This window comes from Podarcis muralis, chromosome 2 (genome assembly GCF_964188315.1).
Source record: "Podarcis muralis chromosome 2, rPodMur119.hap1.1, whole genome shotgun sequence".
NCBI classification, from domain to species: Eukaryota; Metazoa; Chordata; class Lepidosauria; order Squamata; family Lacertidae; genus Podarcis; species Podarcis muralis.
This window is the reverse complement of record NC_135656.1, coordinates 25,250,944-25,270,767: the sequence shown is the minus strand read 5'-3', so window position 1 is coordinate 25,270,767 and position 19,824 is coordinate 25,250,944.

The window sequence follows — 19,824 nt, the reverse complement described above, 5'->3', positions numbered from 1 at the left end:
CCACTGTATTCAGGTCACTAGCCTCCCCCCCCCCCCCACACTTATTTTTCAGGTCTTGTAGGTCATCAGTAAGTGCATCTTTTATTCCACACATTTGTGTGTAGAGAATCCGACAGTGAAGGTGGGTCATATTTCCACGGGCTCGTTGTATTGGCTGATCACATTTGGTGGACATTCTCAATAGAAGGCAATGGCATCAGGTCTAGAAGGCACCCCCTGGTGATTCCCATTCGTTTGCCTGATTAAATGGACAGCTGTTTCTGGTTTGGTGCAGTAAGTAATCTATATTTGAAGGGAGCATGAGGAGAGATTGCAGTTGTGGAAGAGTTCTGACAGATGCTAACACAAAAGGTCTGTACGCCTGACATTCAGTCTGAAAACGAAGCTATTGCATTACCGATCATATTTTTAAAAGGAGGCAGTCACAAGGGAGGAAATGGTATATGTCACGAAATACATTTCTCAGGAAACCAGTGTCACTCCAGTGGATAATGTAATATACAAACTTGCCCTAAACACTCTTCAAGTTACTTTTATCTTGGATAGTTAGATTTCAGGTAGGTACCACTGGCGGGGGGGACGGGGACCAAAGGATACTCCCTTTTAGAAACTCAGTTGCCTTGTTTTTAATGTATTGCAGTAGTAGGTGACATCTTCCATACCCCGTGGTAATGTGTGTATTATCTAGCTCATGGGTATGTAAACTAAGGCCCAGGGGTCAGATCCGGCCCAATCACCTTCTAAATCCGGCCCGCGGACAGTCCAGGAATCAGCATATTTTTACATGAGTAGAATGTGTCCTTTTATTTAAAATGCATCTCTGGGTTATTTGTGGGGCCTGCCTGGTGTTTTTACATGAGTAGAATGTGTGCTTTTATTTAAAATGCATCTCTGGGTTATTTGTGAGGCATAGGAATTCGTTCATTTCCCCCCCCCTTCAAAATATAGTCCAGCCCCCCACAAGGTTTGAGGGACAGTGGACATGTTTGCTGAAAATGTTTGCTAACCCCTGATCTAGTTGGACTGCAGAGATGTTCTCTCACATACACACCCTTAAAAGATGGAACCATTTTATCATGGCAGAAGGCTTTGTGGGCCAGAATTGATCACAAATATGAAATGTTCAGCTAAGTAGGTAAGGTATAAGCACGCTCTGAATGTTGAGAGAAGCATGAGATCATGTGTGGTTCCACACCTCCTGCCCAGGTGAAGAATGTTGAAGGCCAAACAATGTTACAGACAGTCGCTGGTGTCGCCACACAACACTGAGCAGCACAAATAAACTATGAGACTGACATGGCTTCTGAATGGGGCGGATTAACCGCTCTGCTTCAGAGGCCAAGCTTTCGTTCACTTGAGGATAAGGGCACATTTAAAAGTTTGGTAGAACTGGTTTTTAACACACATTCAGTGCATTCCATGGTATTTGTTTTCAAGGCGGCAACAGCCCGCACCATGCTTAGAACATAGGTCTTGATTTTACCCTGAGATTACCTCTGCTTCCTGGCAAAGGGGTCTGTTCTGCTCCTTGAGAAATCCGCAATTCACAATATGATCCCACTGACAGCAGGACCCCGCTTCCACTTGGCCACGTGATAAGGGATCCCAGATGAGGGGTTGTGTTCCCAGTTAAGGAAAGCTGAAAATGCCAGTGCAGCATGACACAATGCAGATAGGAAAATAGATGTGTACCTGGGTGGACAGAGAAGAATGAGAGGCACAAAGTACCTGATACCTTTTCCTGGATCGTTCAGCCCGGACACTGAGATCCAGCGCTGAGGGCCTTCTGGCGGTTCCCTCATTGCGAGAAGTGAGGTTACAGGGAACCAGACAGAGGGCCTTCTCAGTAGTGGCGCCCACCCTGTGGAATGTCCTCCCTTCATATGTGAAGGAAATAAGCAGCTGTCTTATCTTTAAAAGACATCTGACGGCAGCCCTGTTTAGGGAAGTTTTTAATATTTAATGCTGTATTGTTTTTAACACTCAATTGGAAGCCGTCCAGAGTGGCTGGGGAAACTCAGCCAGATGGGCGGGGTATAAATAATAAATAAATAATAATAATATGGTGTAAGTTTCTCTCCTATGCTAACTGAACCGAACAGCCCACCATATAGGAGCTAACTCCTAGGGGGCTTTGGCCCCACAATAAAATGTTTGAGGGGGGCCTGCAAGTAGGAAACAGAAAAACCGAAATATAGGAAATAGGGGTGCAGAAGGACCTATGATGGTGCAAAGAGTGTTGTGGAATACACCAGAAAAGGGCAAAATGGAGATGAGGCTGAAGAGAGAAGAGTGGGTGGAGAAGAAAAGAAAAAGGGAAAAAATGGAGTAATTTGGCTACAGAGATTTAAGGGTAGAGAAAACTGAGTATGAACTTTAGGATAGGGAAAGAGAAAGAAAGACAGTTTGCTGTGGAATGAAGAGACCACAGGAAGGGTTAACAGACAAGGATTATGAGGAACCTGAAATGATGCAAAGAGAGGAAAAGTCTATGGAGTGTAGACAGAAAAGGGGAAGTTAACAGTGACTGTTTTGTTTTGTTTTAAAGAAACATGCTTTTCCACAAATAAGGTAGCAATGCAGCCCTTTTGAGGCTGCCCTCAACGTGTTTTGTGTTGTGAGCCGGAATCTATGGAGATCTCCAGCCACTGGCATCATATAAATCTTTCTTGCTGTACAAAACTTACACTAAACTTTGCTGGCATAACACTGCCCAAGATGAATGTGGTTTTTCTGAAGGTCACCAGGCCTGCATGCTCACTACTGTAATGACCAGCTTTCCTTTACAGATTGTTCACACCATAGTTAGGTAAGTGCGATTGTGATTTTAAAGGGTATAACGATTCAATATCCTGCCTTTTATTTATTTTTTACCGCCTGGTCTAAAACATCTGATAAAGAAAACAATGATGCCGTGTTCTGCCAAATGCTCCAAAGGAACCAAAGCAAGTTTTAAGGCATGGCTTGTTGGCTGCTATGTTCATGCCGTGGCTATGATGGTTAGGGACTCTTACAGATGGTCACCTTTTAAGCACAACACACGGTTGTCGCTCTTTGAAAACAGTAACCATTCTTGGTGCTGTCAGATGAGATGCTTGGTCCTCGGCTTCCTATTCTGCGCTGGAAAATCTCGGAAAGGATAGCTTGTTAAGTGGGAAAGGTCACAAATCTGAATACCATGGATCTGGCAGATTATAATTGCTAACTCCGTCAGATGCTACGTTCATCCTGGACTGAAATATTAGCCATTCTCACATATGGAGACCAGGTGGGAAGAGAAGATCTGGTTAATGTTTTGAAAATGTGAGAAGACATGTGGGAATTGGTTTTCCATTTTTGCACAATTAAAACGAAAAATAAGTTGGCAGACTTCAAATACATTGATGAAGGAAAATAAACAAGTTGCGAAAAAGGTAATTTTTAAAACTCTGCAAAGATTACAAAATCTATTAATGGGTTGATAAGGTACAAATATTATATATATATATATATATATATATATATATATATATATATATATATATATATGAGATCAACTCTGGACTTTTTATGAGTCATTGTTTTCTGTTAAGTATATAAATTAAATATATTCTTGGTAAATCTTAATGTTTGAAGGTGGGAGGAAAATTGATTTTAGCAGTCAGAAACGTTTGTGTAGTTAATTTACATCGGAACGAAGCTGTGTGCATGTGGTTTCTGGTTTGCACTTGCAATAGTGGTAGCAGATTATTTAAATCTGTAGCCCCATATTTCAGCAGGAGAGTAGGAGGCACAACTTGAGTCAGACTCAAAATAATAAAGGCACAGTTTTGTTGAATTAATCTCATGCAAACAAACAAATGCCGAAGATCAAGCGTCTTGCGGTAATTCTTTTCTGGATCATGCTTTGTGGTGATCGTTGATTCTCTAGCCTCTAGGCACTTGGCCATCTTACATTTCTAATATTTTGTGTTATTGGTTGCTATTAGGCGGCTGTCAGGATAATAGGAAGCTGCTTTAAGCTGAATCAGACCATTGGTTCATCTCAATATTCTCTACACTTAGTGTCAGTGGGTCACCAGAGTTGCAGGCTGGATATTTCTGGAGATGCTACGAATTGGACCTGTGACCTTCTGCCTGCAAACCAGATGTTCTGCCACTGAGCTATGACCTTGCTTTGGGTCTTTCTTAACTCAATGTACAGTATTGTTCTTTGACCGTATTCTATTCTATTGTTAAGTTTTATTCCGTACAGTGGTACCTGTACAGGTTACATAAGCTTCAGGTTACATACGCTTCAGGTTACAGACTCCGCTAACCCAGAAATAGTGCTTCAGGTTAAGAACTTTACTTCAGGATGAGAACAGAAATCGTGCTCCGGCGGCGGCGCAGCCCCATTAGCTAAAGTGGTGCTTCAGGTTAAGAACAGTTTCAGGTTAAGAACGGACCTCCGGAACGAATTAAGTACTTAACCTGAGGTACCACTGTATTATCTTTTATCTATTATGTTGGGAACTACTCTGTGGATATCATCAGAGGTGGTTTTAGGGTAATGCGACCAGTTTGGCCACACTGGGTGCCAGCGTCACATGGGGTGCTGCAGCCATGATGTAGAACGGAATGCAAGATGCGGGGGCATCCAATTTTAGCATTGTTCAGGGATCTGCTGAAATTTGAGAGTCCAGAGTGCGCCATGTCATGAAGGGCAGTGTACAAATCTGATAAATAAACAATACATAAATTTTTGGCCCGCATGGCAGCAGAGGAAAGAGAGAAAACCCCAATTTTTTCTTTTTGAGGCCAATAAAACGTCCTAGGGAGAATCCCTTAGTTCCGCCTCACAGGTGTGCACAACTGGTATATTTCTTCCTTTAGGGAAGGGAACAGCACATGCTTTCATGGAACATGGAAATGCCATTCAGTGGAACAGCACATGCTCTCAACGTAGAGCATCTTTCCCAGGTTCCTTCTATGGCATCCTCAGGTATTTGTTTATTTACAGCATTCGTTCCTCATCCTTTAGCCAAAATGGCTCTGAGGGTGGCTCACATAAATCAGTTCAGAGAAAGACATGACAATCGGGGGGGGGGGGGATTGGGAGGGAGGGCAGGAAAAGCAAGCTCGATCACACCTTGAGCTTAGATGTGGGAAATGCAGCTTGCAATTCAGCACACTGAAGCTTACAAACTTCAAGCACCATGGAACCACCCTGGCCATTGGCCATGCTGGCTGAGAGTTGTTAGGAGGTCATTCACAGAGTAACAATTCCCAGCTCCTTTAGCAGACTATGGTCCCCATGACATGTTGAAGTGGCAAATAACCCAACACCCCACCCACCCCACACATATACAAACAAGCTACAAGAAAGGTAAAAGGTAAAGGAACGCTGGACAGTTAAGTCCAGTCAAAGGCAACTATGGTGTTGCGGCGCTCATCTCACTTCAGGGCGAGGGAGCCGGCGTTTGTCCACAGACAGTTTTCTGGGTCATGTGGTCAGCATGACTAAACCACTTCTGGGGCAACTGGACGCTGTGACGGAAACCAGAGTACACAGAAATGCTGTTTACCTTCCCGCCGCAGCGGTACCTATTTATCTACTTGCACTGGTGTGCTTTCGAATTGCTAGGTTGGCAGGAGCTGGGACAGAGCAACGGGAGCTTGGATTCGAACCACTGACCTTCCAATCGGCAAGCCCAAGAGGCTCAGTGGTTTGGACCACAGCGCCACCTGCTCCCAGCAACACTGCAACCAACTGAACACATCCAACCAAGCTCTGGACATCCCTCAACCCCTCGCAATGCCAATAAAGATAAATAAATATATAAATAAGGAACCTACCGACGAGATGCTGACACAGTCCCCATACTAACACTATGCAATGGAACGATAGAGCAATACCCCCTCTTTCATTCCCCATTCTCTTCCCCCAGCTGCAAGATGCCCATGACATTAGTATCTCATACTGAACGTTAACGAACTGTGTAGCACAAGAAAATCTTCAATAAAAACTAATTTAAAGATTGTTTTAATGCATGGTGTGGTGGTGACCTGAGAGACCTCAGGCAACTCCTTGCGTCGGCAGCCTAAGCTGCCTGGTAGGCTTGTCGTCAGGCTTCAGCTATTACTCTGGGCTCCTTGAAGGAAGGAGAGGATGCAAATGCCAACAGATAAATAAAGGCTCTTGCCAAGCATTTTTATTCCCTTCCTCCTCTAGCATGGAAGCGAATGTTGTGTGCCCCTTGCTTCCCAAGATTTACAAGCCCAAGAGCAGTTTGAAGATTGCAGATTCAGAGGCTAACTGTTGTCAAATGCTTAGCAAAGCCATCTGTTTGAAGACAAATGTTTCCTTAATGACCAACACACAAGGAAGTTGATGTTACATGAAAACAAAACAAAAACCCTCTTCCTGTTGCATTTACTTGACTGAGAAAGAAGGGGTGAGATACAGTTGAAAAGTTAACTCTTACTGAAAGGTGAAGGTTTGTTTTCCTCCACTTATTGCCTCTGTATCTTGTCATCCATCCATTCACATCCTAGAATATAGGAAGAGTTGCACCCACTGTATTCTTTAAAATGAATCCTGTTTTCTCACTGCTTTTGTTTTAAAACTCATTGTCCAATTAACTGTACAGTAACAATGAGCAAATCTTTCAATTTCAGTTTCTCGTTTTTTCACTCCAAAATTCTTCCCATTTCCATATCAGTTTGATTTTTTCCCCAAAAGAAGTCCCCATGGAAATTCATCTTCATTTTAGTGCAAAGTTATCCTAATATACGCACAGCTTTGTATGCCATTTTTGCCTAATATGCACTTATCCCCAAGCACTTTCCTCCTTATTTCTGTATGCTGTTTTCAGTAGTTTGCACATTTCTGTACACATTGTGAAATTAAGATATGCACATTTTTATACAAAAAATGGCTGTGCTTAAGCTGTGTGTTATTGTGAAAAGTGTGAATTAGGTTGTTGTTGTTGTTTAGTCGTTTAGTCGTGTCCGACTCTTCGTGACCCCATGGACCAGAGCACGCCAGGCACCTCTGTCCTCCACTACTTCCCGCAGTTTGGTCAGACTCATGCTGGTAACCTCAAAAACGCTATCCAACCATCTTGTCCTCTGTCGCCCCCTTCTCCTTGTGCCCTCCATCTTTCCCAGCATCAGTGTCTTCTCCAGGGAGTCTTCTCTTCTCATGAGGTGGCCAAAGTACTTGAGCCTCAGCTTCACGATCTGTCCTTCCAGTGAGCACTCAGGTCTGATTTCCTTAAGAATGGATGCATTTGATCTTCTTGCCGTCCATGGGACTCTCAAGAGTCTTCTCCAGCACCATAATTCAAAAGCATCAATTCTTCGGCGATCAGCCTTCTTTATGGTCCAGCTCTCACTTCCATACATCACTACTGGGAAGACCATGGCTTTAACTATACGGACCTTTGTTGGCAAGGTGACGTCTCTACTTCTCAAGATGCTGTCTAGGCCTGTCATTGCCCTTCTCCCAAGAAGCAGGCGTCTTTTAATTTCGTGGCTGCTGTCACCATCTGTTGAGAATGACAAGCGCTGTTGTTGTGAATGACAAGCGCCACCGCTGGCGTGGTGCGTCTTTGGTAAATGAGTGCACAAAGTCAAAAGTCCTTTAGTGAAACAGTAGGTATACATTTTTTGTAGTACCTAGGTATACAGTGGTGCCTCGCAAGACGAAATTAATTCGTTCCGCGAGTTTTGTCGTCTTGCGATTTTTTTCGTCTTGCGAAGCACGGTGTCGGAAAAGTTTTGGAAAAGCTTCAAAAATCACCAAAGTCTTTAAAAACCTCAAAAAAGGCTACCACACTGCGTTCTATGAGTTGCTCCTCGAAGTCAAGTCGCAACTGTATTAACGGTGTTAAGAAAAAGGAAACAAACTTGCAAGACATTTCCGTCTTGCAAAGCAAGCCCATAGGGAAAATCGTCTTGCGAAGCAGCTCAAAAAACAAAAAACCCTTTTGTCTTGCGAGTTTTTTGTCTTGCGAGGCATTCGTCTTGCGAGGTACCACTGTACCTAGGTATATGTGTATTTTGTTTTTCTAGCTTGATCAAAATTATTTATTATTTCATAACAGGTAGATAGTTAAGAGCTTAGGCGGCTTCAGCAGCGAGCACCTGGTGTCCTGCAGAATTTAGCGCCCAGGTGCCCCGCACCTCTTGCACCCTTGGGTAAAGATGGCCCTGTACCTATTTATCTACTTGCACTGGAATGCTTTCAAACTGTGAGGTTGGCGGAAGCTTTCACTAGGAGCCAAGCCTTGGGTGTGGCAGGCCCTGCCCTGTACAATTCCCCACCATATTGTTTTGACAGGTCTATGCACTATGGACTTTCTCTTTTTCAACCAATCAGCATTTATTGATGGTTTTAATGAATCCTTTGGGCTGATTTCATTCTTATATGTTGTACACTGCCGTGATATATTTTGTATGAAAGTGTGGATTATAAATACATAAGCAAATAAATAAGCACCATTTGTAGATGATGGCAATGAGAACTGGAGTGTTAGCAGTGGAACAGGATTTGGAAGGCCATAAATAAGCCTCTTCATTTGCCAGACAGGCCCAAACAATGGGCCCTAAACTCATGTCAACCCTACAGCTGTCTTAATTAATTCCCTTCCATTAATGGAAATTGGATTAGAAAAAGAAAACAGCGAGAAAGGGAAAGAGAAACTGCCTTGGCATAGGAAGCAGTGGTAGCCAGGGCAGTAAAAAGATGACAGCCATAAGTGAAAGATGCCATCTACCTTCCAATAAAAGTCTTTGCTGAGATGGTTTGGAAGGACAGTGTGTCCTAATGGGTGCTAAATGCATTATCTTCAAAGACTAGGAAGCGAGGAGACTGTGTGAGCACTTATTGTTCCAGACCTACTGAAAGTCAGTGGGTATAATACTTTTTATAAAAGGAAACGATTGATTTTGCTTCGTGTGTACCAAGAGAAACCAAGCTAATGGTTAATAAAAGTTGCTGGAGTGGTGGGAACGTACCCTTCCCCCTCTCCTGAGCTGACATAAGTGAGCTGACAATTCCTGGAAGGAATAGGGTTAAGAGCCAGCAATTTACACATGGCACAGTGTGTGAATGTGCTTTCATCCTCTTCCTTAAAACCCCCAGATGCTAGTTCTACTACTCAAAAAGGTTTCATGAAAATGAAGATGTAGAGTGGAGGTGAACACAACTGTAATTGTCTTTTCCTGGTTTGCGAGCTTTTTATTATTATTATTTGTGAGCACTTTGTTTGAATTTGAATCAAAGCAGAGTTCTCTGCCTGTGGCAAACCCGCACACTGATTGTTGAGCTCCTCAGAAGTTTGTTGAACAATGCCACTTTCTCACAAAGAACCAGGAACTCGAACGATAAGCTTGTGTGGAGTATGAGGAACCTGTTGCAACAGGAGCTGATGTTCTCCTGCCAGGAAGGAACTTTACCTGTTTGATAATAAGGTCTTAGACGTTGGCTTAAGTAGCACACAAGCTTAAAAGCAATAGGTCTTGCCTGGTATTTAAGAGAGCAGTTTCCTCTCTTCACATTCCTAACCGAAATATTCTGCAGGGCCTCTCTCATAATCAGTGGTGGAGCAAGCCGATCAGGCACCTGGGGCAGAACGCTCTGCGGGACCTCCAAGGAGTCTGCCTGCCTCCTCCCACTCAGCCGTCCTACAGCTGAGGGAGAGGCGGTGGGCAGACCGTCTGGGGCCACGCAGAGCCTGCGGGCGCCCCCGCATGGCTCTTGCTGGCTTTTGCAGGAGGTGGGGGAAGGGACAGAGGGCAGCCCCTCAGTCTCTTCCCCCACCTTGCAGAAAAGCCCACAAGAGCTGCGCTCCCTTTAAAGAGCCACGTGGAGCATGTGTGTGGCTCTTGGGCACTTTTCCCCGAGGAGGGAGAAGGGACTAACAGGCTGCCCTCCTCAGGGAAAAGCCCCCAAGAGCCGCACACACACTCCACGCGGCTCTTTAAAGGGAGCACTGAGCAGAGCCTCCCACCTGCATTCGCTCCATAAGACGCACACACATTTCCCCTTATTTTTTAGGAGGGAAAGAGTGCGTCTTATGGAGCAAAAAATACGGTAACTTTTCCCATGTTACTGATCATCCTTCCTCCTGCTGCAGCCAGTAGGCATGAGTCAGGCATTATATTTATAATCACCTTTAATAGTTTAAAAGTCAGCTTTGATTGTCTAAAAATTAATTGGGGTAATGCCCAAATCCTATTAGCAATTTATGGGTTCCAAAGGTTGAATGAGCAAAGGATAATGTCATATTCTTACCAAGTATTCAAACAGGGGAAAAAGATCAAGAACATTCTTTTTTTAATTCACTATTTTTCCTGTACTTAAGGATCAAGAACATTCTTAGCAGAATGGTTTGCTGTGAAAGATACAAAGCATATCTCAACCTGCAGGTTCTGCAGCTATACTCATAAGCATGAAGTGGTAAGTTTCGGCATTTTCGGATGCTACTATATGAAGGTAGCAGATTCAGAAACAAGAAGTAAAAAACAGGAAGAAATTGATTTTTAAAAGAACACTTCTTATTCATTCGCTTTTCACTGAAAATAGCCTTCTAAAGTCTGTTTTTCCTTGCCCAATTGATCTTTGGTACCTGAAACATTTCCCTTTTAAAGACTGTGAAATGCTAACATATTCCTCTAGAAAGGTGAAGGCAATGCAGCTGAATTGCAACAACTTTTTGATCAGATTGCCATTCACCTTTCCCATAAGTGGCCATTTTAGATTGGCATAATGATTCATTAGGAGTTTGTTTTCCAGATGAATGGAAATGTAAAATGTGCTATCTAAAATTCAAATGGTTTTCAGCTGATGAGTTCCCTGCAATTCTCCTCCTAAGCATCATTACTAGGGAGCAAATTCTGAATATGGCAGAAGGCCTTGGGTCCTTTTAAACATCTTTCAGCAGCGCCAAATTTAGAGCGTTGCGAACAGTTCCCACACACAGGGCACCAAGCCAAGTGGGGTGTGTAACAGTAATAGTAATGGTAAATGATAAAAGGGATGCAATTGGCGCTGTGGTCCCACTGAGCCTCTTGGGCTTGCCAATAGGAAGATCGGCAGTTCAAATCCGTGCAACAGGGTGAGCTCCCGTTGCTCTGTCCCAGCTCCTGCCAACCTAGCAGTCTGAAAGCACACCAGTGCAATAAGATAAATAGATACCGCTGTGACGGGAAATTAAACAGCGTTTCTGTGTGCTCTGGTTTCCGTCACAGTGTCCTGTTGCACCAGAAGTGGTTTAGTCATGCTGGCCACATGAATAGAAAGTTGTCTGTGGACAAATCCCGGCTCCCTCGGCCTGAAAAGCGAGATGAGTGCCGCACCCCATAGTCACCTTTGACTGGACTTAACAGTCCAGGGGTCCTTTACCTTTTATCTTTAATAATACCCAGATTTACACAGGTACCTACTGAGAAGATCCATTTAAAAAGCAACTGTACCAAAATGAATTAAAATAAATATTAAAGGAACGTTCCAAATTTAATCCTCTCTTTGGTTGCCATAAATACCCAAGTTCACCCCTGCTGTTTGCATTTTCCTGTTTCTTAACTGTCCCATCTCTATGAATACAAATTTTATTTCTTCATGGATAAAATTAAAAGTAAGGAAACATAAGTCTAAATGTTTCACTTTAGAAATAATATATTCAAATGGGGTTGTTTGTACCTTGCTTTGTGAGTAGGGATCGTATATTATTCTTATTCAAAATTTGTTAGATTCTGACTTTAGGTTTATATGCAGGAGGACATTTATACCCAACTACAATGTGCTCTCTGGTAGGTACTTTTCTGTTATTTATACCTAAACACAGAGATTATGATGTACAGTGGTGCCCCGCAAGACGAATGCCTCGCAAGACGGAAAACCCGCTAGACGAAAGGGCTTTCCGTTTTTGAGTTGCTTCGCAAGACGAATTTCCCTATGGGCTTGCTTTGCAAGACGAAACGTCTTGCTAGTCTTGCGATTTTTTCCCCGCTCCCCCCCCCCTTTTTCTAAGCCACTAAGCCGCTAATAGCCTTTTAGCAGCTATGCCGCTAAGCCTTTAATAGCCGCTAAGCCACTAAACCGCTAATAGCGCTAAGCCGCTAATAGGGTTGCTTCACAAGATGAAAAAACCGCTAGACGAAGAGAATCGCGGAACGGATTGTTTTCGTCTTGCGAGGCACCACTGTATGGATTTTCAGTATATGGGTCGGTTACAATACAGTAGATTGTTGAGTCTTCTTCCAGCTCTTCGAACCATCACAGGATAGCCATTTACACACCATCAAAATAGAGGGCAAAAGAGGACACAGATTTGCCTAAAATCTGCATGTGCTGATTTATATGTTTATGTGCAAATTTAGAACTTATTACTACAGTTTAAATAGAAATATATCTCACCATAGTGGAGAAGACTGTGATCAGGTGACCTGTGTGCGTTGCTCAGTCTGTTGTCCAGGTGTTTACCTGTTGATGAGCAACTTCAAGGCCTTCCCTGATCTCCCTTCTTAGGGTTCTTTATTTTATCCTCTTTATCTTTAAACTGGACGTGGAGTGCAGAACCCTTTGAATAGCAGGCACATTTAGATAGAAGACTATCCCCTGCCTGGCAAATGATTATCGCAAATGATTATCTCCTCCTCACAGAACACAAATATGGCTATGCTCTGTCATTCCTGCTTCTGACTTCCCCACAGAAATCTCCTCTATGCTGACGATCCAAATTGATTAAAGGACATCTCATGACATGAGCTGCAGCATTCTGTACATGCTGGAGTTTCAGTACGCTTTTCAGGGGAGTCACCCAGTCTGGATGTTGGACTAGGAATACTTTCTAGAAAAAGATGACACTGGTGCACGATGCAGGGTCATGCTACTACTCACAGCAACACCTGAATGTCCAGGAACAAAACCAATTCTAGGAGAACTGACATGGTTCAAAACTGGTCCAAAACAGACTGTGTACACTTAATCCCAGATTAACTTTCCTGTTGACCCAAAGCACCTCTGCTGCTCAATGTTTTAGCCCGTATCTAATCCTCCACCGATTGCAGACACTGATTCAGAATCTTTACTGGTTCCCTAGATTCAAATTAAAAGAAGTGAGGCACTCACCTATTGGCCAGTTTTCCAGGTGACCTCTCTCTGTGTCTTAATGTAAATGTTAAATACCCTATCGGGGATAAAATTGACCTTGAAAGGCCCCATGGGTTAGTGGCCAAGAGGCTAAAAAATAATCCCTCAGCACCACTGCTGGGTTGTGCTCCCCCAGACAGACTTCTTTCAGTGTGGATTATTCAGTTCAGAGGAGACCATGAGACCCTTTTTGGAGTATGTCCCAGAGGACCAGCTTGGACTGTGAGGAAATTCCATGCGTCAGAAGACCAAGGTGGAAGAGGGCATTCTGCTGACATCAAGTGGCTTTCCCCGCCTCATATTCTATTTCATCTTGTCTTGTTAAATACAGTTGTACCTTGGGTTAATAACCTAATTCGTTCTGGAGGTCCTTTCTTAACCTGAAACTGTTCTTAACCTGAGGTACCACTTTCGCTAAAGGGGCCCCCCGCTGCTGCTGTGCCGCCGTGCGATTTCTGTTCTCATCCTAAAGCAAAGTACTTAACCCGAGGTACTATTTCTGGGTCACAGAGTCTGTAACCTGAAGCGTCTGTAACCCAAGGTACCCCTGTAGTAGTGATTTAACACCTGCTAAGTAGGAGTTGAGTGTATGGACATCCTCTATTCCCATTATTGTGATTTCAGTGGTCTTGAGGAAGCTTAACTCTGTGTTTGGCTGTGGCCAATGCACAAACATGTGTGCATATGACCATATAGTGCACAGCTGTGTATCAAGCATGCTCAGAACCATTATTATTTTTCCGTGGCTTGTGGCTTGAATACGCAATAGGAGCTCAGCATGCATGCTATTGAGCTGGAAATCATTGTAAACAACCTCATTTGGCTTTGTTAAAAGGTTTGATTAAAAGTACTGAAACATCATTCCTCTTTTATCGCAGTGTAAGTAGACGGGCAGCATTTAGTTTCTTGTAACAGATACTCCCTTGGTGTCACTATGTTGTGCCACAAATAGATTGTTGCTGTCTTTGAGATGTTCCTTGTAGAGTGCAACCGGTATTAACTTGCTTATACATTGAGCCTGGCCAAACAAACAACCCCTGACAACCTTCTGCTTCTATATATGTATAATAGAAATGGAAATGTTATGCTGTCAGTCAGGGAATTCAAGACTTGGTATTCATGGCATCACCTACTTAGCTAAGTTTAATGTGCTGTGTGTTGACAGTGAGCAATTGAACCAAACTGATTATCAGATTTTTCATCAAGTTCTATTTCTCAGGTTGAATAACACGGCACAATTGGCTACTGGCTCAATAGCAAGGGACTGAATATATGCAATAAATGTTCCCTACATACAGTTTGTATACAAAGCCAGTGACCGCTTGCCATATACAGCCATGATTGATATTAATTAATCTATAAATAATATAACTACTATTCATAGTGACTTTAATAGAAGCCATTTGCACCAGTACAGTGGTACCTCAGGTTACAGACACTTCAGCTTACAGACGCTTCAGGTTACAGACTCCGCTAACCCAGAAATAGTACTTTGGGTTAAGAACTTTGCTTCAGGATGAGAACAGAAATCGCGAATTAAGTTCTTAACCCGAGGTACCACTGTAGTTTGATATATAGCAGCAATAGTGAACCCACAGCCTTCTGGATATTGTTGGACTCCAGTTCCCATCAGTCTTCAGGGATTGTCAGGGATCATGGGAGTTGTAGTCTAACAACATGTGGAGTGCCACAGGCTCTACGCCCCGGCTACAGGGAGTATACAATGGTACCTCAGATTAAGTACTTAATTCGTTCTGGAGGTCCGTTCTTAACCTGAAACTGTTCTTAACCTGAAGCACCACTTTAGCTAATGGGGCCTCTCGCTGCTGCCGTGCCGCTGGAGAACAATTTCTGTTCTCATCCTGAAGCAAAGTTCTTAACCCAAGGTAATATTTCTGGGTTAGCAGAGTCTGTATATGTAACCAGAGGTACCACTGTATTAAACTACTGTGGGAATCAGTGGGTTTGTGTAGATCATATGCCAAAATTATCTCCTAGTCCATTTCCTTGACTGCAGCTCCTCATATACCAAGGAACCAAACGGGCTCCAATGTGCTTGAGAGGGCAATGGTGTTGATGGTCTCACCATTCCATAGTGAAACGAGGGCCTCAACAGGATCGTCTGTTTTATCCACTGGAAAATCCATCTCCTTCCAAGGGGATGAAGCCTGGGGAATTCCAGAAAGAGAAGTGCAGCAGTTCTATTGCAAGGGTAGATTTCACACTTGGGGGGGGGATGGAAACCACATTTTCTTCCCCCAGTTTCCCCACCCACAGAGGTCAGTTTCAAAACTGGGGGCATGACGGACATGTTCCTGCTTAAGAAACCTGCTGGAGTGCAAACTAATAGATCCAGAGGCTGAGTTCTTTTTTACCTTTGTTGCAAAAAAACCGAAAAGTCATTTCCCCCCTCCTTGTCCCCCCCCCTCCTGAAAGGATCCTCCATAAAGGGGAGAGGGGAAGGGAGGGGGAAAGAAGTGGACCACCACATTAGTTGAACTTTGCGACTTATCTTCTGCTCTCACAGCCAGACTCAGAGGACCCACATGATGAATAACTTTACTTCACCATCCCTCCCCCAAAATCACGGTGGTTGGAGTGTCCTCAGAAAATAATGTAATTGTGATTAAAAACTAGGCCCATCCATCAAAACGAAAAGACCCTCCATTCTCCACCACACCTCCCTGCTCTCCACTGGCTCCTCTTATGAGCTCTGAGAGTCTCCTCAGGTAACTTGGAGAAGTTTCTCAGAAAAGAAAATGTCCTGTCTTTGGGGCAGAGGTTGGAAGAACTGATGCCACAGAGTTACTTGGAAAGTAGGAGAGTCCCCAATCTGCCTCGACACGCCTTGTTCGTAGCGAGACCTGAGTCTGCCTTGAATCACCCTGAGTCACCTCGTAGTTTGGAGTGCACACTATATGCCCTTTGAGGTCAGTCCATAAGGGTTAAGTGTGCTTAAGCCTCTTGGTTTCCAAGAGCTTCTGCATGCTTCAGTCCTGCATTGGACAATGCAATGACATATTTGAAGAACTCCCTGGAGGAGGAGGAGGCTTTGAACGTGCGTTTGGGTGGCAGGCCAGTCTGCACCTTTGTTCTATCTTCAGTATGTACAGTACTCGGATAATGAGGCCATTGGGACCCTAAGGAGCAAAAACTTTCCCTGGGGTGTGAAGCAAGAATCAGAGTGAGCCATTTTTTCCACTAGTAAGTGCTTCCCAGCAATGATTCTCTGAATGCCTCATTCCGAAGCATAAATCAAACACACTGAACTATTCTGTGCCTGTTGAATCCCGTGTTTTTTTAATGTCCACAAGGTGGCGGACTGATGACCCACAATATCCCACCATTAAGTGGCTGCGAGAGAGCCCAGGTTAGGAGAACGGGTCTTTTGCATGTTTGTTTCTGTCCCTGCTCTTTTGACATGGTGGGCCACACCAGTATGAAAAAGAAGAATTGGGATCCATGTAAAAGTATCTTACCTTTAAGAAAAATCAAACAGAGCAATAAAACAAGCCAACCACAACCTCCATGGAACTGTGTAAAAATCAAAGATTCCCTGATTCTTTGCCTAGAAAAGTGAAGCTAACACTAGGGAAAAAATAAGCATGACAAGTCAGATTGGTCTGGGGATTTGGGGTTTTCAAGAAGCCCACAATTCCATTGCACAAGAGTTTTGAGCAAACTTGAATGTCAGCAATGGTTAGATGCGAAGCAAGGAACAGGTTGATGATTCTGACTCCTCAAGGAGCATAGGTTTCAAAACGTATCTCTAAACATTATTGCGTTGAATGTTAGGGATGTATGCCCACTGCTTGCTCCTCAAAAGTATTTGTGCTCCTCAAGCATTCTGTTCAAAGGCTCCAAAGCCCATGAGGACAAAACTGGCTTGCCGTGTGGAGCAGAGTCACAACATTATCTTCCCAGCAGCAGCGGCCTGCAGCTTAGTGGGACAGAGAAAGGAAGATTGGGGCTGTGCAGGATAGGCTTGCCATACATCCGGGAAAACCCGGACATATCCTTTGGGGGGGGGTGCAACATGCCCATCTGGGCAGATGTTTACATTTTAAAGGAAATGTCCGGGTTTTTCCGGGCTTGGGCAGTTCAGGCTCAGGCTTGGGCTGCTTTGCATGCCTCAGCCACTGCCAGCCCAAGCTGGGAAAGGATGCGCGCAGGCACAGTGGCGGCAGCCCCACTCACCTGTGTACCTCTTTTGCCAGCTTGGGTTGGCAGTGGCTTGGGGTGTCCTCTTTTTTGCTCTTCAAGATATGACAACCCACCCAGTCCAGTGTTCTTGCCAGTCCACCCACTCAGCTTTAGAGAATGGCTACACACCGTTGTCCACCGCACCTTCCATTGTGTCCTAGACAGAAGCTTCCTGTCTGCCCTTGGTTCAATGTAGGCTTTATCACTTGCCAATATCATTTGGAGCCGTGTAGGATCCTAATGCCCATTTAGATCCTGATTGGCATTGGACTCTTGGTCTCCCCAAACCCATTGACATCACACTGGCCTTGGCAGAGTGGTCAGGGCTCTGGGGCCTTTCACCACCTTTTTGGTAGATAGCTGAAAATGGGAATGAAGACAATGAGACATCTTCTGAGAGATGAAGGGGCCATGGAGCTCTAGGGTGGGACTGACAAACTCTCTCCATGTCTCAAGAATATGAGGCAGGCAGAATTCCCTTAGAACAGTTAATGTGCTGGTGAGAAAGGTCCTTGTTACTTTCCACATTATTTAGATTCTATTATTGCCCATTCACATTTAAAAACATCCCTCAAAAGAGACAGATAGGGAGCCCAGTCTCTCTTTCTCCCTATCATTGCCACTAGTTACTTGTAGAAATCTCTTGAACAGACTCTGGCACAACATCCTTTAAAACAACTTTTTTTGCCTATTTGTTATGTATTGTAAAGATGCGATGTTAATTTGAAGTCAGTCATAAACATACCACCTTACCCTTGTATTTCTGTATATCTTGTTTTTTGCAAGTTGCTTTTAGTTTCTTTGTAGGGGGGATGGGATATGCATTTTTAAAATAAATAAAAACAGAGAGCTATCATCTCACGCTTCTACTTTTGAGAAGACAGTTTTCTGTTTTGCCTTTTACCCATAATATGGTAACTAGTGAATGTAGTAAGCAGTGAACTATCCATCTTTTCTCTGAAAGTTTACATATTAACGTACCCCGTAAGTTTCAATGGAACAGAAGGATATTGTACCATAGCCTGCAAAGCACAAATGAGTTTACCCACACACTTTCAAACCCCAGCTAGCACAATGGAACCCTTCAGTTAAATTAAAAATAATCCCACACTTCTGCAAAGTGCACCACTACTCATTTTCATCCTTCTTCCCACAGTTTAACAGAGATTTCTTTTAGGTGGGAGAATGATCAGCATGATCACAGATTTGCAAGTATTTTATTCAATAAACCTCTAGCAAGCAGCACCCGTGTGTCCCTAGGATTACAGTCATACCTCAGGTTACAGACGCTTCGGGTTGTGCGATTTTGGGTTGCGCACCGTGCCCAACCTGGAAGTACCGGAATGGGTTACTTCTGGGTTTCAGTGCTTGCGCATGCGCAGAAGCACTAAATCATGCTTTGTGCATGTGCAGAAGCGCTGAATCACAACCCGCAGCGCAGACACGGCGCTGTGGGTTGCGAAAGCTGCAGGTTGCGAACGTGCTTCACACATGGATCACATTCGTAACTCCAGCATCCACTGTATAGTTTATGGCAGCTATAGTTCCATTCCATTCCATTTTTTAAAACCCACCTCTGTGTATATTTGAACTAGCAACTTTCCAAATGTGTTTGCGCCTGCTTTGCAGACTGTGCCACAGAGTTCCTTTCTTGCTGCTACTACCTAGTTGTATTGTGGAAGTAAATTGTTTTGCAGCTGTGGGACTTATAAGCCAGGATTGTAAGGTATAGTTGCAAAACTGTAGGGAACCAAAAGTGTAACAGTGCTTCAAATATGCCTGAGAAATAACAGAGCATAAGAATTGGAATTCAGAATGAAAATCCTCAGGCATTTTTTCCCCCCTGCAGTGTGCACTCTCTGAACCTATGTGGGATCCATGCTATGGTGAAGAGCCCTGAAGTGAAAACATATTTTGGAAATGTACAGAAACTGTACACGGTATGTTCATGCAGTCTGGCAAGATTCTTCGGTAAACTGCAGGACTATCTCTCCGCATAAGAGTCAATGCTTAAGAGTCAATGCCACTTGACCTCCTGTGAATCGTAAAATTGTAGATTTGGAAGTGACTCAAAGGGTCATCATCAAAGGGTCATCTAGTCCAAACCCACAATTTTTTAAAGGGGTGCTTCAAAATTGAGGAAGAATTGGTCTTAACAGCAGAAATCCAGACCAGTGTTTCAGGACTTATCGAGTAGGGTCAATACTTTGAATTCTTTCTTCTGGTTTCAGTGTGGTACATGATACTGGAATCCATCGAGATATGAAGCAAATTTCTTCAAGGATTTGAGCTCACATGGGAAAAAGGGGTGTAACATGTTCAGATCTTCCTGGAGGACATCCAATGGTTTTATGATTTCTGGGCTGGTCTTGGGTGGATGCCGTGTGGACCCAGCAATTTTTCAGTTTTTGTTTTAGGTCTCGGATTTCATCTCTCATCACTGCTATCTACCTCAGTTCCTGAGACTCCAGTCCTGCAAAAGTTAGTTCAGGTACCACCTG